Source organism: Rutidosis leptorrhynchoides, chromosome 1 (assembly GCF_046630445.1).
Source record: "Rutidosis leptorrhynchoides isolate AG116_Rl617_1_P2 chromosome 1, CSIRO_AGI_Rlap_v1, whole genome shotgun sequence".
NCBI classification, from domain to species: Eukaryota; Viridiplantae; Streptophyta; class Magnoliopsida; order Asterales; family Asteraceae; genus Rutidosis; species Rutidosis leptorrhynchoides.
In genome coordinates this window covers 669,988,772-670,012,572 of record NC_092333.1, presented here as the reverse complement: position 1 = coordinate 670,012,572, position 23,801 = coordinate 669,988,772, and the positions used below count along the sequence as shown (strand labels likewise).

Here is a 23,801-nt window from a genome sequence, read left to right as displayed (position 1 = left end):
TTAGGTGACTCACATGGGCTGCTAAGAGCTGATCATTGGAGTGTATATACCAATAGTACATACATCTAAAAGCTGTGTATTGTACGAGTACGAATACGGGTGCATACGAGTAGAATTGTTGATGAAACTGAACGAGGATGTAATTGTAAGCATTTTTGTTAAGTAGAAGTATTTTGATAAGTGTCTTGAAGTCTTTCAAAAGTGTATGAATACATATTTAAACACTACATGTATATACATTTTAACTGAGTCGTTAAGTCATCGTTAGTCGTTACATGTAAATGTTGTTTTGAAACCTTTAGGTTAACGATCTTGTTAAATATTGTTAACCCAATGTTTATAATATCAAATGAGATTTTAAATTATTATATTATCATGATATTATCATGTATGAATATCTCTTAATATGATATATATACATTAAATGTCTTTACAACGATAATCGTTATATATATGTCTCGTTTAAAAATCATTAAGTTAGTAGTCTTGTTTTTACATATGTAGTTCATTGTTAATATACTTAATGATATGTTTACTTATCATAGTATCATGTTAACTATATATATATATCCATATATATGTCATCATATAGTTTTTACAAGTTTTAACGTTCGTGAATCACCGGTCAACTTGGGTGGTCAATTGTCTATATGAAACCTATTTCAATTAATCAAGTCTTAACAAGTTTGATTGCTTAACATGTTGGAAACATTTAATCATGTAAATATCAATCTCAATTAATATATATAAACATGGAAAAGTTCGGGTCACTACATATTGTCTCAGACTTAGATAACATAGGAATCTCTGAAGCTGTGTTCAATTTTTGATCCATGATTCTCTTGCAGTAATGTGGTGCATTATGTTATTTACAACGTTGAATAAATAAACATAAACATAACATAACTTTCAAATTTTTTTTTTTGAATTTTCTGATTTTGCCTTTTCTCCATAAATAAAACAAACAAAATAAATAAATAAATAAATACAACTATACAGGATGATGATGCAACACTGTCTTTGACTGTTGTTGTAACTGCACGAAAAACCAATCTTCTGATGTTGAAATCTAGAAACCGATGACGTTGCAAAATACAAATCATTCTATGTCCGTGATACAAGACTACACTTCTCAACCCTTTTAGAGAAAACACCTCCCTTTGGGTACCCGACATGTATGTTGTTGAATTTCGGTCCAAGTAATAAAGGTAAATAGAAACAAGTATGCATCCTAGACAAAGTATGCTCACCTTGGGGACTCACAAAATTATCCTTTACTACCGAGTATAAATCATAGTAGGGGAGACCTCAACCGTCTGTTGAGTTTCTGAACAATCATTTCTCAGTACATATTCAGTGATAAGTAGGTGACTACCCTCAACCGTTGTAAATCTTTCCATGATTTCCTCATCATGATATTTACGATTTATTAGTGTGATCATCTCTATCTAGAATTAGGCCAATAAAGTCCACTAACACATTATCATTCATCCTGTATTACTCGTTGTTCACAACGTACATGTCAGTTCAGTATTGCAATCACTTCCCCGTAACATAGAATAAGCAACTCATTTTCAGGTTTTTCAATTTTTATAGATTTTCTATTTTTCAATTTTTATTTGTTTTTCTGGTTTTTCTGATTTTAATGGCTTTTTGATTTTCTCTGTACAAAAACATAAAGCTATCTAAAAACATAAGCAAACATGCAGAAATATCAGCAAAAACTAATCTATCATGCAAATGGAAAGTAAACATGCAAATGATCTACAAACTACCATGCAAAGCTACACATAGTATACAAGTAGTTGCAAATCCTTCACAACTCAGTCTCTTGGTTAGGTTCCTCTGTGTTAGGAACCTCAGTTTCAGGAACCACGTCAGTAAGAAATTTAATACCTATTTCCTGTAACAGAAAATCAAAGCGTGGTTTATCAAAAGCTTTTGTGAAGAGATCAGCCCTTTGAGCTGTAGTGTCTATCTGCACTACATCTATCAGCTTTTTCTCATAGCAATCTTTAATGAAATGGTATTTAATCCCTATATGTTTCGTTTTAGAATGATTTACGGGTTTTTTAGTGACAGCTATGGCAGCAGTATTATCAACATAAATAGGAGTGTTAGAAATTTGCAAACCGTAGTCACGTAGTTGCTGTTGAATCCAGATGACCTGAGATGTTCAGCAGGCCACGGCAATGTATTCTGCTTCATAAGTGGACTGAGCCACTGCTGTCTGCTTCTTACACTGCCAGGTAACAAGTTTGCTTCCCAGAAACTGACAACCCCCTGATGTTGACTTAAAATCTTTCTTACAACCCCCATAATCAGAATCACTATACGCTGTGAGATCAAAACCATCCTCACATGGATACCATAACCCTAAGCTCGGTGTATCTTTCAAATTCCTCAGAATCTTCTTAACCACCAACATATGATGAACATTAGGATTCGCCTGATAACGGGCACACAGACAAACCGCAAACATGATATCTGGTCGAGAAGCTGTAAGATACATTAGAGAGCTTATGATTGCCCTGTATAACGTTTGGTCCACTGAAGCACCCTCACAATCAGGAGATATCCCATGATTTACAGACAACGGAGTCTTAGCTGGTCTTTCTGCTTCCATTTGAAACCTCTTCAGAATATCAATATCAGCTACATACTTGGTTTGATGCAAAAAGATGCGTTTATCCGTCTGAGCTACCTGCAGACCTAAGAAAAACTTTATCGTTTCCATTGAACTCATTTTAAACTTCTGCTGCATGACCTTCTCAAACTCATCAACCATTTCCTGATCCGTTGACCCTAAGATAATATCATCCACATAAACCTGCACTAACATAAGATGTTGTCCCTTCTTCTTGATGAATAGTGTTTGATCAATGACACCTCTCCTAAAACCGTTTTCAATCATGTAGTTGGACAACGTTGCATGCCATGCTCTAGGAGCTTGGTGAAGACCATAAAGTGCCTTTTCAAGTCGATAAATCTTTTCTGGGAAATGTGGGTCTTCGAAACCAGGTGGTTGTTCAACAAACACTCTTTCATTGATCTTGCCGTACAAAAACGCTCTTTTAACATCCATCTGAAAAACTTTAAAAACCATGAAGGATGCAAAAGCCAAGAAAATCCTAATTGCTTCCAGTCGAGCAACCGGAGCAAAAACCTCATCATAGTCAATTTCAGGGATCTGTTGATATCCCTTTACCACCAGTCTAGCTTTGTTTCCGATAACAATACCCTGTTCATCCTTCTTATTTTTCAAAACCCATCGAAGACCATAGGGCACACAACCATGTGGTGGATTGACTAGCTTCCAAACCTTTAAATGTTTAAATTGTAACAGCTCCTCTTGTATTGCACTAACCCACTCGTCAAACTTCAACGCCTCATAAGCATCTTTAGGTTCGATTTGACACACATAACATGAGTGAGCATGCACAAATATTCTTCCTGTCTTATTCAACATTGAATAAAAAGCTGTTACCACATTCGCACTCTCTTTCTGAACATCTTCTGCTACTGTTGAACTTACACTTGTCACGGGAACCTCTGATGTAGTCGGAACTTCAGACGTAGAAGCTTCATTAGACTTCACTTGAGGAATACTAATGTGAGGAATGCCTCTTGAATCCACATAATAATCATCAAGACATTTAGGTGGCAGAATGACACGATTGGATCTACGTACACCTCCTGCTTCAGTTGGCGGTTCAGTCACTGGTACAGTTGGTGGTTGATTATATAGAGGATTAAGATGTTCCTCTGTCAGTTGCGTTCGACTAACTTCCTCATCATCTTCAAGCTCACTATCTTCATCTGTATATACTACCCCATCCTCATTTGAATCAAAATCACCTCTAACACTCTGCAGACTTGGTTGCAAGCTAGAAACCGGATTCTGAACCTGCACTGGAATAGTGATAACATTCTCAGAAGAGTTTTGAGAATCAAACAATATCTGAGTCAGAACTTCTTCATCTGTAGCATCTGGTGGAAGATTGAAGGAATCAAATAACTTATCATATTCAAACTGCCATGTGAATCCTTTACTAACAAGAGGTGGAGCATTGCGTTGAATATCAACCTCATAACATTCTTCTACACACTTTGACTCAGTATTATACACCCATTTGTTAGGATTCCCATATCCCAAGAAGATACCAGAGATCACCTTTGAATTAAATTTTCCTCCAGCATCTCGTACCAGAATAGTACAAGGTGCACCAAAGGGTTCAAAATGTTTAATGTTCGGCTTTCTCTTGTGTAACAGTTCATAACATGTTTTACCATGTCTCTTCACCACCAGAACTCTGTTCATCAAGTAGCATGCAGTACTCACGGCTTCACCCCAGAAAACAATTGGAAGACATGAATCTGCTAGCATTGTTCTTGCGGTTTCAATTAGAGTCCTATTCTTTCTTTCAGCAACACTGTTTGATTGAGGTGTATAAGCAGGACTGAACTGTTGTTGTATCCCCTTCTCATTACAGAACAGCATCATCTGATTGTTCTTAAATTCCGTACCATTATCAGTATGAATCTTCTAACCTTCAGCTTATACAAACTTTCGAGCTTCAGAATCAAAACTTTAATATGATCGAAAGTATCTGACTTGTGTTTCAACATCACAACCTACGAGAAACGGGAATATTCATCTGTAACTACCAAGCAATAAGACTCTCCGGTGAGAGTTTTATAGTTAACTGGACCAAAGAGATCCATGTACAACAATTCCAAAGGAATATTAACTGAATGATGCTTCTTGGCAGTATGTGACTTCTTAGTCTATTTTTCTTGCTTACACGGAAGACAACCTTCGGGAATATGAAAACTCTTAACATTCACACCTTCAACTAATTCATTGTGGACTAGATTATTCATCTTCCTTAGACTCAGATGACCCATACGCTTATGCCAAATAATCGACTCCTGTTCAGTAGCCTTAGAAATGAAAGCCTGATGGCCTATAGCTGCTTTAACATGAGCCTTACGCATATCAAGGATATAGAGATCCTTACACCTCGGAGCCGTCATCAGAATCATGTCTTCCGGAATTACAAACTCTTTTCTCAAAATATAACAAAACTTATCATCAAAAGCAATGGTATACATTTTGTCAACAACTTGTGAAACTGAAAGCAGATTGTTCGACATCTGCTCTACATAATTAACTTTATCAAAGCTGACGTTCTCATTAGCAATAACATCCTGAGCAGTAATAAATCCTCCTTCACTACCTGTAAAAGAAACTGGTCCTACATCCACTGTTTTCACATTAGAAAGCAAGGACAAGTTCCCTGTCATGTGCCTGGATGCCCCAATATCAACAATCTAAGTACTGCAGCATGGATTGTAGGCGACCTGCACATTAAAGTAAGAGGATTAGTTAGAAAGGGCCACCCATGCTGTAATGACCCGGAAATTTCCGACCAAATTTAAACCTTAATCTTTATATGTTTCCGACACGATAAGCAAAATCTGTAATGTTGAGTCTTGAAAGTTTGAAATCTATATTAGGATAATCAGTTACCCTTTGACCAAGTCTGACGATTCACGAATCACTATTTGTAAATAGAAATGTATATGCAAATAATTATATTTTATAAATTAAGTTATTGTGTGAGTTAGTTATAATGAAAGATAACTTAAGATAATTTAAAATTTATTAATTAAAACTGTTTAGTTAATTGCAGAGTATATTGAAAGTAGATAAATATGAACATAATATTCAACGTTAACAAATCAGTAAATGAATACTTTGGGCTTATTTGTTTAATATATATAAGTAATATACTTATTTAAGTAATAAAATTTGATAAATAAAACATAATTTTAGATATAGTAATTTGAAAATAAATGTATATAAACCCTATACATAAATATTATTATATGTATATAGTAATATATATAAAAGGTATAAATTTTATCATTTTCACTTTCATCATTAGTCTTATTATTGAATTTAATAAATATTATTATCATTATTAATATTAGTGTTGTTAAAGTTAATATTATTACAAATAATAATATAAATGATATAAATTTTTATAGTTACAATTTAATTATTTATTATCATTCCATTATTAATTAATATTATTATTAATGTATTATTAATATTTTTATTATTATTAATATTAAAGGTATTATAATTGTTAATTAATATGAATTAATTTGTATAATATATTACATACAGATATTTAAACGCGAAATTATATCACTATCAATATCTGTTGCCTAATTTTATCTTTTCTGTTTTTCTGTGTTGCTCGTGACACAAGAAGACATCATATCAATTTTATATAAAGCAATTCAATCATTCCTTATAGAATTACCTAGTGATATTCGATAAAAAAAAAGAAACATATGCACCGGTTTCCCTGTTATGACGGGTTCAAATCAAAAGCTCAATTCCTAACTAATTTTATAAAAACTAGAAATGTAGAAGCGTTAGGAATAATTCATTCAATCTACCTGTAAGTTTTCAGTGTTCAATTTCTATTTTTGAGATCGAAATTGAGAGTCAAAGGTTAGTTTGAAAAAGTCAAACGTATGAACAAGGGTTAAATTCGAGTTCATGTTTATGTTTCAAGTTAAATTGACGTTTTCAATAGTTTCTAGGATTGATTTACAAAGTATTTCGTGTAGAACTCATGGATTGAAACGGCTTTAAATCAAAAATCACTAAAATATTTATATTTTTTTTCTCGAAGCTGTACAGCAGCTTATACACGTATATTTATTTATTTTTTGTTGAACAAATGTTTCTAACACAGATCATTTAGTGTTTTTGATTCATTTACGAATCCTAAAACCCAAAAGAAATATGTGTTATGGGCAATGGAATTATAATCGAATTATATATGTAGAGGATGAGAGAACAGATAGGATAGATGGGTTAAATAAAAGTGATCAATGGTTTATAGGAGAAAAGAAGTAATAGCGAAATGGTATGGTGTGGTGTCGGGTATCCGGGAGGTCTCGGGTTCGAGTCCCTCTTGGAGCATTAAAGTTTTTAAAAAGCCTCCTCCTAATGAAGGTAGTTAAATTTTATTATTATTATTATTATTATTATTATTATTATTATTATTGTTATTATTATTCTTATTGTTACAAAAACTATTATTTTTGATTAGGATTATTATTAAATACAAAGGTAAAAGGTAGAATTATTATTATCACTAATATTATTATCATTACTAGTATTATCATTAATATTATTAATTTTACCAAGTATTAGTAAGATAAATATTAAGGATCAATTATTGATATTATTATTATTATTAATCTCATCAATATTAGTAACAGTATCATTTTTGTGACTATTAGTATTATTATTATTATTATTATTATTACTATTAAACAAATGTATTATTATTTACAATATCATTACTATTAATAATGTTATCATTTTAATAAAGTTACCATTATTATTATTAATAAATCATTAATATCATAAACAATAACATTAATATTTTTTTTATAAGTGTTACTATTAATATCAATGTTATTATTGATATTATCACTAATAGAGTTATTATTAACAAAAAAATGATATAACTAATACACTTATACATATATGTGTTCAATTACAACTATGAATATTAATAAATATACAAATGATATAGGTTCGTGAATCTGAGGCCAACCCTACACTTGTTCAATGATGTTATATGTATTTTTACTACAAAATACAGTATGGTGGGTATATAGTCCCTTTTAAACTCTAAATATTTTGGGATGAGAATACATGCATTTTATGATTTACGTTATGGACACAAGTGATCAAAAATAAATTCTGCGTTGAGTTGTACCATGGCATATTTCTTTATACTTGGTAGCTAATATTTACATGAGGAATGTAAACGTGAATCCTGTTGATAGATCTATCGGGCCTGACAACCCCAACCGGGCTGGACGACCAGTTTTCAACGGTTGCACAGTACTTCGTTTCTGTATACTACACTTGGTACGGTGTAGTGATTATTTAAGAATATGCTGCGATGATTTAAATGTTAAGTATGGTTACCAAGTGCTCAACTACTTTTACATACACTTGCGAGTGTATTATGTTTAAATATATGAAATCTTGTGGTCCATAGTTATAACGCTGCTAGCATCAAACCTATATATCTCACCAACTTTATGTTGACATTTTAAAGCATGTTATTCTCAGGTATGAAAGAAACCTTCCGCTGTGCATTAGCTCATGTTAAGGACATTACTTGGAGTCGATCATCACAATGGAACCAAATGTTAAGGACTTCGTCCGGATGGATTAGTAGCGGTCCTTTCAGTTGGTATCAGAGCGGTGGTCTTAGCGAACCAGGTCTGCATTAGTGTGTCTAACTGATAAGTTGTTAGGATACATTAGTGAGTCTGGACTTCGACCGTGTCTGCATGTCAAAAAGTTTTGCTTATCATTTCTAGTCGGAAATCATCTGCTTATCATCCTTAGGAAATTGCCTGCTTATCATTCATAAGTCTAGACACGTCTTACTGTGTTTACTGCATTGATAGTGTATAGACAAAATTCATATCTTAGCGCATCTGTAGACTTACCTGACATATGCCGTAAATTCCTCTGTAGTCTACGAAATCTTTAGTATTATATATAGATATTCTATATAGTTAGAATATCATCCGATATCCGAAAATCATTTCATGATGAAGATTCATTCCATCCACCAAATTGCCCTCATAGTGATGAACCTGAAGTGCTTACCGGCGAACCTGTTCGAGAAACCATTTTCTCTTTCATTTCTAGATTATCTCGTCACGATTATATACTATCCCATATTTCGAATCTTATTCATCCGCTCACCCCAACTGTCAATCATTCCGGTGTACTAGCAGAAGTTAACGAACTTCGCGCTCGAGTGACGGCTTTGGAAAACATGGTGCGAAGGTTACAAACACCAGCGGCAGCACCAACAGCATAATCCGTACCATCATCAACGCCAACAGTACCCTTATCACCCTCAACCACAACCGCGTCATAAACCTCAACATCACAATCTGTACCTCGGATATCAACATCACATGCCTCAATATCATCATCTATACTTCGAGTATGATCTTCGTTCTACATATCATTCTACATCGATTATCTTCGCTTTACATATCGTTCTACCTCATTTATCTTCGTTCGACATGACGATTATGTAATCTCTAATGTTTTAGAGATCATGTAATCTAGTAATAACGATAAATCAAATGAGTTTAATATACTATTGACTCATTAAATTCATAATTACATCCGAAGAAAATATATATGCAAGTATATTTTCATAAAGATTGTAATTAAAAATTCTTTCGTACAAACTGTTAATGATGAAAAAATATTTTAACGGGTAGGTAGTACCCAAGGAATATTTAGATTTCACATTAATAAGTTACACTGTACATTCTTCGAACCTGATTCAACGGTCATTTACTATCCTGCTTACATCCACAGAAATACGAATCCGTTCACTGAAAAATAACCATTTTCATTCAATTTCATATTTGGATTTTGACCTATCAGAATCCAACAAGTGGCATAACGAAGAAAACATTAGACAAATTAAAAAGTGTTAGAAACAAACCAATTAACTATGATGAATTTTGTTAAGATCCCACGCTAACTGCTCCTAGCTAACTGTTCCCAGCTAACTGTTAATTCCGTATTACATTTTATTTATTGTCATTTAATTTCTGTTATTTACTTTTACGCACTTTAAATCGGGACACATGTACACAATACGTCGGATTAATTCTGAGACAATACGTTGTACACGGGTCATGATATATATTTATTTATTTTACGCACTTTAAATAATGGGACACGTATACAAGGTTTCGACCTGTCATATCGACCCATCTATATATATATATTTCGGAACAACCATAGACACTCTATATGTGAATGTTGGAGTTGGCTATATAGGGTTGGAGTTGATTCCAAAATATATATATGGTTTGAGTTGTGATCAATACTGAGACCGGTACACGGGTCACGATACGTATTAATTAATTCGAATATTATATATTAAATTATATACGAATATATCGGACTATTGGACAATTGGACTATTGGACTGCTAAGTTTGGACAATTAAAATGAATTAAAATATTGATTATAACATATAAAACTAAACAATTCTTCAAGTTTGCCACTTGATTTCATCTTAAACCTCATTTGTACCTCGACAATTACAATCCGCGTTCAAATCTTTCATGATTTTTGAAAGCACCTCGATCGGGAGGATGAACCAGCGGTACTTCATCTACGGAAGAAAAGATTTATGCACCTGAAAAACTCTCGAACCCAAATTCATAGTTCAACACGTACCGCGTCGAATTCTTTATCATTTATTAGCAAAAACAACCTTACGATTCCTTTTCAAAGTAGCTAATTTTGTCACAGCTCTAGCAGAACAACTTCGACCTTTCATTCGAATAAGTCTTATTATAACTTTGATATATACGATTGGCTTTCCTCATCGTTACCGGGGAACCTTTCATATTCCACCATGTTATCATCAGCGTTTAATCATCTAAAAACACAATTCTTCTGAAACCACCTCGGTTGATAACCGATGATCCAGATCCGTTAACTTTGAAAATACTGATGAAGTAGCATGTAGTAAGTGGTCTTAATGGCCAAAAGGGATGATAAAAGAATAGAGTGTTGGGAACGCTCGATAAAAAAAATTTGTACTGAAAAACGGATTGAGCTAACCGTGAAGGAAACAAAGAACAAATACAAGGACCAAACTTTATATTCAAAGAATCCAAATGTTTCCATGCCTACTGAAATCATTAGCAAACACCTTACTCTTCATTCTAAACCTTCACAGACAAATCTTCTTTATCATCCATCGATGATATAAAATCTAAGATATCATCGTGCATTTCCTTATAAATATCCTCGATATTTCTGAAGATATTTTCATAGGTGTTCTTATCTGAAATCATTAATCTCTTCGCAATACCTGCAAATCAATATAAAAGAAACATGTTAGTTTCTAAATTCTGAAAAATTCAAATACGAATGTTTTGAAGTAGTGTTGGGAACTGATGAATGAATTAGTATAATATAATCACACTTGATCAACGTCATTATATTACAGTAAGTCATGTTGAGTTTCTAATGGTTTGTGATGATTCACAGTACCATCATCATATGCCATGTTACACGGCTCTTACATTCTATATAATCTCTAAACATATCAAGAAAATATTTTTCTTGATGACTTGGTCTATCCCAGGATATTATGGTAATTTGACAAATCAAAATCGTGCCATTACCATTTCTTTCTAAGAGCATTAGCTATGTTCATTCCAAATTTCATACCTACGAATTCCAGACCATTGCTCGCTTGACTCGAGGACGTGAAGAAGAAATGAAGGGACAAAGTCCCAAAATAAAAATTGGAGTATAAATCGCAGCAAATAGGAGAGAGCAATAACTGTGGATGACAATAATTATAGAAGACAGAAGTAGGGACATTGAAATATAAGGAAAAATATAAAACCCAATAACAACCCTGAAACTACAAACTGTGCATATCAATACATATTGCCACGTAAAGGCACAGGAAGATTAAAAACACTATAACCCCAAGATAATAGTAGAAGTAAATAAAATCCTCCGGTGGTAGATGAAAGAGAAGAATAATGGATGTGAAAATTAGGAGTATATCAAGAATCAGAATTGGATGGAGCATATCGATGAATGTCTTGAAGTAGGAATTAAGGAGGAAGAGTAGAAGATATGAGTTGTGAAAAATAAGGAAAACGAAGGAGTGGATTTATAGTGAAGTATCCGACAGAGAAATCGAAACCGATTGCCGCATTAAATCAAAGAAGATCCTGATCGTCGAAGAACCAAATCTTATTACGTAAGATTTTCTTTAAATCCCTTAAATCCCGGAAGTCAGTAGTAACTACGTCATCGGTTGAAACAAATATATTTATTTACTCATTTCACTCTTTTGTGATAGCTTCACTCGTACGCTTCACATGATCAAATCGTTTTATCTATATCTCTCAATAATGATAATACCCCATTATTACCTCATATTTGGCATGAAAACATTCCTATTGTTATCTATGGCGACCTCTATCAAATTTTGGGGACGAAATTTCTTTAACGGGTAGGTACTGTAATGACCCGGAAATTTCCGACCAAATTTAAACCTTAATCTTTATATGTTTCTGACACGATAAGCAAAATCTGTAATGTTGATTCTAGAAAGTTTGAAATCTATATTAGGATAATCAGTTACCCTTTGACCAAGTCTGACGATTCACGAATCACTATTTGTAAATAGAAATGTATATGCAAATAATTATATTTTATAAATTAAGTTATTGTGTGAGTTAGTTATAATGAAAGATAACTTAAGATAATTTAAAATTTATTAATTAAAACTGTTTAGTTAATTGCAGAGTATATTGAAAGTAGATAAATATGAACATAATATTCAACGTTAACAAATCAGTAAATGAATACTTTGGGCTTATTTGTTTAATATATATAAGTAATATACTTATTTAAGTAATAAAATTTGATAAATAAAACATAATTTTAGATATATTAATTTGAAAATAAATGTATATAAACCCTATACATAAATATTATTATATGTATATAGTAATATATATAAAAGGTATAAATTTTATCATTTTCACTTTCATCATTAGTCTTATTATTGAATTTAATAAATATTATTATCATTATTAATATTAGTGTTGTTAAAGTTAATATTATTACAAATAATAATATAAATGATATAAATTTTTATAGTTACAATTTAATTATTTATTATCATTACCATTATTAATTAATATTATTATTAATGTATTATTAATATTTTTATTATTATTAATATTAAAGTTATTATAATTGTTAATTAATATGAATTAATTTGTATAATATATTACATACAGATATTTAAACGCGAAATTATATCACTATCAATATCTGTTGCCTAATTTTATCTTTTCTGTTTTTCTGTGTTGCTCGTGACACAAGAAGACATCATATCAATTTTATATAAAGCAATTCAATCATTCCTTATAAAATTACCTAGTGATATTCGATAAAAAAAAAAGAAACATATGCACCGGTTTCCCTGTTACGACGGGTTCAAATCAAAAGCTTAATTCCTAACTAATTTTATAAAAACTAGAAATATAGAAGCGTTAGGAATAATTCATTCAATCTACCTGTAAGTTTTCAGTGTTCAATTTCTATTTTTGAGATCGAAATTGAGAGTCAAAGGTTAGTTTTAAAAAGTGAAACGTATGAACAAGGGTTAAATTTGAGTTCATGTTTATGTTTCAAGTTAAATTGACGTTTTCAATAGTTTCTAGGATTGATTTACAAAGTATTTCGTGTAGAACTCATGGATTGAAACGGCTTTAAATCAAAAATCACTAAAATATTTATATTTTTTTTCTCGAAGCTGTACAGCAGCTTATACACGTATATTTATTTATTTTTTGTTGAACAAATGTTTCTAACACAGATCATTTAGTGTTTCTGATTCATTTACGAATCCTAAAACCCAAAAGAAATATGTGTTATGGGCAATGGAATTATAATCGAATTATATATGTAGAGGATGAGAGAACAGATAGGATAGATGGGTTAAATAAAAGTGATCAATGGTTTATAGCAGAAAAGAAGTAACAGCGAAATGGTATGGTGTGGTGTAGGGTATCCGGGAGGTCTCGGGTTCGAGTCCCTCTTGGAGCATTAAAGTTTTTAAAAAACCTCCTCCTAATGAAGGTAGTTAAATTTTATTATTAATATTATTATTATTGTTATTATTATTATTCTTATTGTTACAAAAACTATTATTTTTGATTAGGATTATTATTAAATACAAAGGTAAAAGGTAGAATTATTATTATCACTAATATTATTATCATTACTAGTATTATCATTAATATTATTAATTTTACCAAGTATTAGTAAGATAAATATTAAGGATCAATTATTGATATTATTATTATTATTAATCTCATCGATATTAGTAACAGTATCATTTTTGTGACTATTAGTATTATTATTATTATTATTATTACTATTAAACAAATGTATTATTATTTACAATATCATTACTATTAATAATGTTATCATTTTAATAAAGTTACCATTATTATTATTAATAAATCATTAATATCATAAACAATAACATTAATATTTTTTTTATAAGTGTTACTATTAATATCAATGTTATTATTGATATTATCACTAATAGAGTTATTATTAACAAAAAAATGATATAACTAATACACTTATACATATATGTGTTCAATTACAACTATGAATATTAATAAATATACAAATGATATAGGTTCGTGAATCTGAGGCCAACCCTACACTTGTTCAATGATGTTATATGTATTTTTACTACAAAATACAGTATGGTGGGTATATAGTCCCTTTTAAACTCTAAATATTTTGGGATGAGAATACATGCATTTTATGATTTACGTTATGGACACAAGTGATCAAAAATAAATTCTGCGTTGAGTTGTACCATGGCATATTTCTTTATACTTGGTAGCTAATATTTACATGAGGAATGTAAACGTGAATCCTGTTGATAGATCTATCGGGCCTGACAACCCCAACCGGGCTGGACGACCAGTTTTCAACGGTTGCACAGTACTTCGTTTCTGTATACTACACTTGGTACGGTGTAGTGATTATTTAAGAATATGCTGCGATGATTTAAATGTTAAGTATGGTTACCAAGTGCTCAACTACTTTTACATACACTTGCGAGTGTATTATGTTTAAATATATGAAATCTTGTGGTCCATAGTTATAACGCTGCTAGCATCAAACCTATATATCTCACCAACTTTATGTTGACATTTTAAAGCATGTTATTCTCAGGTATGAAAGAAACCTTCCGCTGTGCATTAGCTCATGTTAAGGACATTACTTGGAGTCGATCATCGCAATGGAACCAAATGTTAAGGACTTCGTCCGGATGGATTAGTAGCGGTCCTTTCACATGCCCTAACGGCAGTGGGTTTCCCATCAACACCAACAACTGGCAAGTCCACCCATTGTCCTTTAGATCCAGAAGGACCTTCAGGATTTTGAACACCCTTAACTTCTGATTTAGGTTTCCAAACTGTGTTATTCGGTGATGGTTTTCTATGGTAATCATTAGTTTGATAAACCTTTTTATCATTTGTTTTCACAGAAGAAGAATTAAACACTGGTGAAGGTGATCTCCTATTAAAGGAACGATTTGGACTAAGATCAACCTTCCTTCTGGGTGTCTGTTGAATGGGTCTACAGTTCATAGCCATGTGTCCCAACCTCCCACAATTGAAGCAGTTAACATTATCAAAATCATTAAAGAATTTCCGTCTAATTGGTGAAAACTGTCTCCTAGGTGGTTCAGTACGTTGTCTAGTCGTGGGGGTGACGAGACTTTTTGCTTAACAGTCTGTCGACGACCAGGCGGAACATACTTGGACACATTACCAGAATTGGAACTTGCACCTTTTGGTGGTTGTTCTACCTTAGGACCTGTTTCGTCTATCCTTACCTTACTGACAAACTAGGTGACACTCCCTGAGTGTTCTTCTTCTTATTCTGTTTGGGAGTCACAGTGCTCTTAGACTGAGCCTTTTGACTTTCAGTCATCTTACTAACATTAGCAGAGTTTTTCAGAATGGTAACTGGTTTAGTGACAAGCTTAAAAGGTTTACTGTCTTTCTCAGTGTCGATATCAGTATCTGACTCTGTTTCATAGACAACATCTAAAGGTTTCTTTGAATCAACTACCTTGCCATAACTCTCAACAGGTATTTCCTTAGGCTTATCATATCCTGGTTCTACAACTGGACCCTTACATTTTTCAACCGGTTTGTTAATATACTCACCCAAAAGTGGTGGGGCAACCTGGTTATAACCCAAACCCTGCTGTTTAGGAGGATTCAAAGTCTGTTTCACATAAGACATCCTCTGCCAATTGTCAATCCTAGCTTTCTCAGACTCATATTTCAACTTAAATGAATCTCTTTCTGCCTTAAGAGTCTCTATCTATCCCAAATACATAGTAATCACTTTTCCATCATCTATAACAGTTGATTTTAAGTAACCTACCTAATTTTCTAAAGACTTAATCACATCAACATAGTCTTTCTGTTTATTAAGGTAGAAAAGCGCATCATCATAGTTCTTTTTATTAGTACGATTCTCCAAACTTAGGTTCTTAAGGTCAATTCTAAGCTTAGGACAAGTCTCACATGTAACAGATATCTCATTAAGCTTAGTGATAACATATTCAAGCCTCTCAATTTCCTGTTCATAACTAATGCATTTAGAACAATTAAAGACTGAGTCATTACATACCTTATCATTACCGGACGTGTTAGCCATGAATGCATAATCATTTCTTCCAACTTGAGAATCTGCATCTGATTCTGATTCTGACTCTGAGCTCGTACTATCTGAGTGATCAGCCTCATAACCTCCTTTACCCTCACCTTGATCTGAACAAACTGGACTCTGAACAGTAACAATCTTCTCATCACCACTCTTAAGATCACAGTTGAGCAAATGTTCCAGCTCTTTCCTGAACCAAGTACCAACATGACAACTCATCCCTTCTTCTTCATCAGACGAGTCAGTAGTAAACTCAAGATCTGATAAGTCCTTAGCTTTGCGAAACTTATCATACAACTTATCTTTAATCCTCTTCCTGAAGCAGAATTTCATAAGCTCTTCTGCTCTCTTCAACCTAGCATCACATTTGCACACATAGCATGTGCAATTCGGATTATCCTTACCAGTACAACCTGCATTTTTCCGAACAATTCTTTCCTCTTCAATCATATCTTTGTATGAGTTAACAACAATAGTTGCCAATGCCATATCTTCCTGAATAGATTCGCGAGATCTCTTCTTGATATTCTCAGTTTGAAACACAGGAGTCTGAGTCTGTTGAATCGAAGAATCTTCAATCATCTTAATTGTAGAATTTTGAGCTTGTAATTTAGCATTAAAGTAGCCGGACTGAGACGACGGTGCAGACATTTGTGAAGCATTGGCTGATATGTATGCTGTCTGTAGTGGAGCATGAGTACCAGACGATGAGGCTAAAGTTGATGCAGCAGTGTAACACTCAAATATTTATGGTACATAGAGTTAAAATGATGTACGTAGGGTGGGTGAAGCGTGGTATAAATTTAAAAGCAGACAGTCTGTGCAGACCCTTGTGCGTGCCGCGCAGGGTTAAGGGTGCGCGCCGCGCACCATGCCTGCGACAGATTTCTGTCTTTTTCCAATTTGAATTAAATGAGGGGCTTTTTGGTCATTTTACTTGAGGCCGGATCTGAGGCCATATCAGCTGGATTGGATGTAGTTTTGGATCACTTTCACATCCACAAACACTCCCATCTTATCTTAGAGAGAGAGAGAGTTCTAGAGAGAGGAAGCTTGAATGGATGATGAAGATGGTGATTTTTGCCCAAATTGAAAGCGAGTTTTGGTTCTCCTTGGTGTTTCTTGTTACTAGCTCAGTTTTGGAGTTGAGGTAAACCCTAGATTCGATTTAATTACTTTGATTTTGATTTGGGGTTAGGGTTTGAGCTAGTTAGGGTTATAAACCCCATTTCTTGTGAAATTTGGGGGTTATGGGTATTGTTAGTGTAATTAAAACCAATTATTGTGGGTTTAGGGTTAGATGACAAATTTGGAAGCATTTGTCATTGGTTTGAGTGTTAATCACTAGATTGTAAGTGTGTTGGTGATTTAGATGTTCATAAGAACATGTTAGTTGGTTAATGAAATGTCCCGTTCTTATTGATTAAAAACGTTCCATATTAATTGATTTCGTTGCGAGGTTTTGACCTCTATATGAGACGTTTTTCAAAGACTGCATTCATTTTTAAACAAACAATAACCTTTATTTCATCAATAAAGGTTTAAAAAGCTTTACGTAGATTATCAAATAATGATAATCTAAAATATCCTGTTTACACACGACCATTACATAATGGTTTACAATACAAATATGTTACAACAAAATAAGTTTCTTGAATGCAGTTTTTACACAATATCATACAAGCATGGACTCCAAATCTTGTCCTTATTTAAGTATGCGACAGCGGAAGCTCTTAATAATCACCTGAGAATAAACATGCTTAAAACGTCAACAAAAATGTTGGTGAGTTATAGGTTTAACCTATATATATCAAATCGTAACAATAGACCACAAGATTTCATATTTCAATACACATCCCATACATAGAGATAAAAATCATTCATATGGTGAACACCTGGTAACCGACAATAACAAGATGCATATATAAGAATATCCCCATCATTCCGGGACACCCTTCGGATATGATATAAATTTCGAAGTACTAAAGCATCCGGTACTTTGGATGGGGTTTGTTAGGCCCAATAGATCTATCTTTAGGATTCGCGTCAATTAGGGTGTCTGTTCCCTAATTCTTAGATTACCAGACTTAATAAAAAGGGGCATATTCGATTTCGATAATTCAACCATAGAATGTAGTTTCACGTACTTGTGTCTATTTTGTAAATCATTTATAAAACCTGCATGTATTCTCATCCCAAAAATATTAGATTTTAAAAGTGGGACTATAACTCACTTTCACAGATTTTTACTTCGTCGGGAAGTAAGACTTGGCCACTGGTTGATTCACGAACCTATAACAATATATACATATATATCAAAGTATGTTCAAAATATATTTACAACACTTTTAATATATTTTGATGTTTTAAGTTTATTAAGTCAGCTGTCCTCGTTAGTAACCTACAACTAGTTGTCCACAGTTAGATGTACAGAAATAAATCGATAAATATTATCTTGAATCAATCCACGACCCAGTGTATACGTATCTCAGTATTGATCACAACTCAAACTATATATATTTTGGAATCAACCTCAACCCTGTATAGCTAACTCCAACATTCACATATAGAGTGTCTATGGTTGTTCCGAAATATATATAGATGTGTCGACATGATAGGTCGAAACATTGTATACGTGTCTATGGTATCTCAAGATTACATAATATATAATACAAGTTGATTAAGTTATGGTTGGAATATATTTGTTACCAATTTTCACGTAGCTAAAATGAGAAAAATTATCCAATCTTGTTTTACCCATAACTTCTTCATTTTAAATCCGTTTTGAGTGAATCAAATTGCTATGGTTTCATATTGAACTCTATTTTATGAATCTAAACAAAAAAAGTATAGGTTTCTAGTCGGAAAAATAAGTTACAAGTCGTTTTTGTAAAGGTAGTCATTTCAGTCGAAAGAACGACGTCTAGATGACCATTTTAGAAAACATACTTCCACTTTGAGTTTAACCATAATTTTTGGATAGAGTTTCATGTTCATAATAAAAATCATTTTCTCAGAATAACAACTTTTAAATCAAATTTTATTATAGTTTTTAATTAACTAACCCAAAACAGCCCGCGGTGTTACTACGACGGCGTAAATCCGGTTTTACGGTGTTTTTCGTGTTTCCAGGTTTTAAATCATTAAGTTAGCATATCATATAGATATAGAACATGTGTTTAGTTGATTTTAAAAGTCAAGTTAGAAGGATTAACTTTTGTTTGCGAACAAGTTTAGAATTAACTAAACTATGTTCTAGTGATTACAAGTTTAAACCTTCGAATAAGATAGCTTTATATGTATGAATCGAATGATGTTATGAACATCATTACTACCTTAAGTTCCTTGGATGAACCTACTGGAAAAGAGAAAAATGGATCTAGCTTCAATAGATCCTTGGATGGCTCAAAGTTCTTGAAGCAAAATCATGACACGAAAACAAGTTCAAGTAAGATCATCACTTGAAATAAGATTGTTATAGTTATAGAAATTGAACCAAAGTTTGAATATGATTATTACCTTGTATTAGAATGATAACCTACTGTAAGAAACAAAGATTTCTTGAGGTTGGATGATCACCTTACAAGATTGGAAGTGAGCTAGCAAACTTGAAAGTATTCTTGATTTTATGAAACTAGAACTTTTGGAATTTATGAAGAACACTTAGAACTTGAAGATAGAACTTGAGAGAGTTCAATTAGATGAAGAAAATTGAAGAATGAAAGTGTTTGTAGGTGTTTTTGGTCGTTGGTGTATGGATTAGATATAAAGGATATGTAATTTTGTTTTCATGTAAATAAGTCATGAATGATTACTCATATTTTTGTAATCTTATGAGATATTTCATGCTAGTTGCCAAATGATGGTTCCCACATGTGTTAGGTGACTCACATGGGCTGCTAAGAGCTGATCATTGGAGTGTATATACCAATAGTACATACATCTAAAAGCTGTGTATTGTACGAGTACGAATACGGGTGCATACGAGTAGAATTGTTGATGAAACTGAACGAGAATGTAATTGTAAGCATTTTTGTTAAGTAGAAGTATTTTGATAAGTGTATTGAAGTCTTTCAAAAGTGTATAAATACATATTAAAACACTACATGTATATACATTTTAACTGAGTCGTTAAGTCATCGTTAGTCGTTACATGTAAGTGTTGTTTTGAAACCTTTAGGTTAACGATCTTGTTAAATGTTGTTAACCCAATGTTTATAATATCAAAAGAGATTTTAAATTATTATATTATCATGATATTATGATGTACGAATATCTCTTAATATGATATATATACATTAAATGTCGTTACAACGATAAACGTTACATATATGTCTCGTTTCAAAATCATTAAGTTAGTAGTCTTGTTTTTACATATGTAGTTCATTGTTAATATAATTAATGATATGTTTACTTATCATAATATCATGTTAACTATATATATAACCATATATATGTCATCATATAGTTTTTTTTACAAGTTTTAACGTTCGTGAATCACCGGTCAACTTGGGTGGTCAATTGTCTATATGAAACCTATTTCAATTAATCAAGTCTTAACAAGTTTGATTGCTTAACATGTTGGAAACATTTAATCATGTAAACATCAATCTCAATTAATATATATAAACATGGAAAAGTTCAGGTCACTACAGTACCTACCCGTTAAATAAATTTCGTCCCGAAATTTTAAGCTGTTGAAGGTGTTGACGAATCTTCTGGAAATAGATGCGGGTATTTCTTCTTCATCTGATCTTCACGCTCCCAGGTGAACTCGGGTCCTCTACGAGCATTCCATCGAACCTTAACAATTGGTATCTTGTTTTGCTTAAGTCTTTTAACCTCACGATCCATTATTTCGACGGGTTCTTCGATGAATTGGAGTTTTTCGTTGATTTGGATTTCATCTAATGGAATAGTGAGATCTTCTTTAGCAAAACATTTCTTCAAATTCGAGACGTGGAAAGTGTTATGTACAGCCGCGAGTTGTTGAGGTAACTCAAGTCGGTAAGCTACTGGTCCGACACGATCAATAATCTTGAATGGTCCAATATACCTTGGATTTAATTTCCCTCGTTTACCAAATCGAACAACGTCTTTCCAAGGTGAAACTTTAAGCATGACCATCTCTCCAATTTCAAATTCTATATCTTTTCTTTTAATGTCAGCGTAGCTCTTTTGTCGACTTTGGGCGGTTTTCAACCGTTGTTGAATTTGGATGATCTTCTCGGTAGTTTCTTGTATAATCTCCGGACCCGTAATCTGTCTATCCCCCACCTCACTCCAACAAATCGGAGACCTGCACTTTCTACCATAAAGTGCTTCAAACGGCGCCATCTCAATGCTTGAATGGTAGCTGTTGTTGTAGGAAAATTCTGCTAACGGTAGATGTCGATCCCAACTGTTTCCGAAATCAATAACACATGCTCGTAGCATGTCTTCAAGCGTTTGTATCGTCCTTTCGCTCTGCCCATCAGTTTGTGGATGATAGGCAGTACTCATGTCTAGACGAGTTCCTAATGCTTGCTGTAATGTTTGCCAGAATCTTGAAATAAATCTGCCATCCCTATCAGAGATAATAGAGATTGGTATTCCATGTCTGGAGACGACTTCCTTCAAATACAGTCGTGCTAACTTCTCCATCTTGTCATCTTCTCTTATTGGTAGGAAGTGTGCTGATTTGGTGAGACGATCAACTATTACCCAAATAGTATCAAAACCACTTGCAGTCCTTGGCAATTTAGTGATGAAATCCATGGTAATGTTTTCCCATTTCCATTCTGGAATTTCGGGTTGTTGAAGTAGACCTGATGGTTTCTGATGCTCAGCTTTGACCTTAGAACACGTCAAACATTCTCCTACGTATTTAGCAACATCGGCTTTCATACCCGGCCACCAAAAATGTTTCTTGAGATCCTTGTACATCTTCCCCGTTCCAGGATGTATTGAGTATCTGGTTTTATGAGCTTCTCTAAGTACCATTTCTCTCATATCTCCAAATTTTGGTACCCAAATCCTTTCAGCCCTATACCGGGTTCCGTCTTCCCGAATATTAAGATGCTTCTCCGATCCTTTGGGTATTTCATCCTTTAAATTTCCCTCTTTTAAAACTCCTTGTTGCGCCTCCTTTATTTGAGTAGTAATGTTATTATGAATCATTATATTCATAGATTTTACTCGAATGGGTTCTCTATCCTTCCTGCTCAAGGCATCGGCTACCACATTTGCCTTCCCCGGGTGGTAACGAATCTCAAAATCGTAATCATTCAATAATTCAATCCACCTACGCTGCCTCATATTCAGTTGTTTCTGATTAAATATGTGTTGAAGACTTTTGTGGTCGGTATATATAATACTTTTGACCCCATATAAGTAGTGCCTCCAAGTCTTTAATGCAAAAACAACCGCGCCTAATTCCAAATCATGCGTCGTATAATTTTGTTCGTGAATCTTCAATTGTCTAGACGCATAAGCAATCACCTTCGTTCGTTGCATTAATACACAACCGAGACCTTGCTTTGATGCATCACAATAAATCACAAAATCATCATTCCCTTCAGGCAATGACAATATAGGTGCCGTAGTTAGCTTTTTCTTCAATAACTGAAACGCTTTCTCTTGTTCATCATTCCATTCAAATTTCTTCCCTTTATGCGTTAATGCAGTCAAGGGTTTTGCTATTCTGGAAAAGTCTTGGATGAACCTTCTGTAGTAACCAGCTAGTCCTAAAAACTGGCGTATGTGTTTCGGAGTTTTCGGGGTTTCCCACTTTTCAACAGTTTCTATCTTTGCCGGATCCACCTTAATACCTTCTTTGTTCACTATGTGACCGAGGAATTGAACTTCTTCCAACCAAAATGCACACTTTGAAAACTTAGCGTACAATTCTTCCTTCCTCAATACTTCTAACACCTTTCTCAAATGTTCACCGTGTTCTTGGTCATTCTTTGAGTAAATAAGTATGTCATCAATGAAAACAATGACAAACTTGTCAAGGTATGGTCCACACACTCGGTTCATAAGGTCCATGAACACAGCTGGTGCATTAGTTAAACCAAACGGCATGACCATAAACTCGTAATGACCGTAACGTGTTCTGAAAGCAGTCTTTGGAATATCATCTTCTTTCACCCGCATTTGATGATACCTGGAACGTAAGTCAATCTTTGAATAAACAGACGAGCCTTGTAGTTGATCAAATAAGTCGTCGATTCTCGGTAGTGGGTAGCGGTTCTTGATGGTAAGTTTGTTCAACTCTCGGTAGTCGATACACAACCTGAATGTACCATCTTTCTTCTTGACAAACAAAACAGGAGCTCCCCACGGTGATGTGCTTGGTCGAATGAAACCACGCTCTAAAAGTTCTTGTAATTGGCTTTGCAGTTCTTTCATC

The 23,801-nt window shown here is 33.4% G+C and overlaps 1 pseudogene; it reads right to left on the bottom strand.

Moving 5' to 3' along the window:
* Window positions 1-23,801, bottom strand: part of LOC139851075 (nuclear cap-binding protein subunit 1-like) — a 130,680-nt pseudogene that overhangs the window by 81,853 nt on the left and 25,026 nt on the right.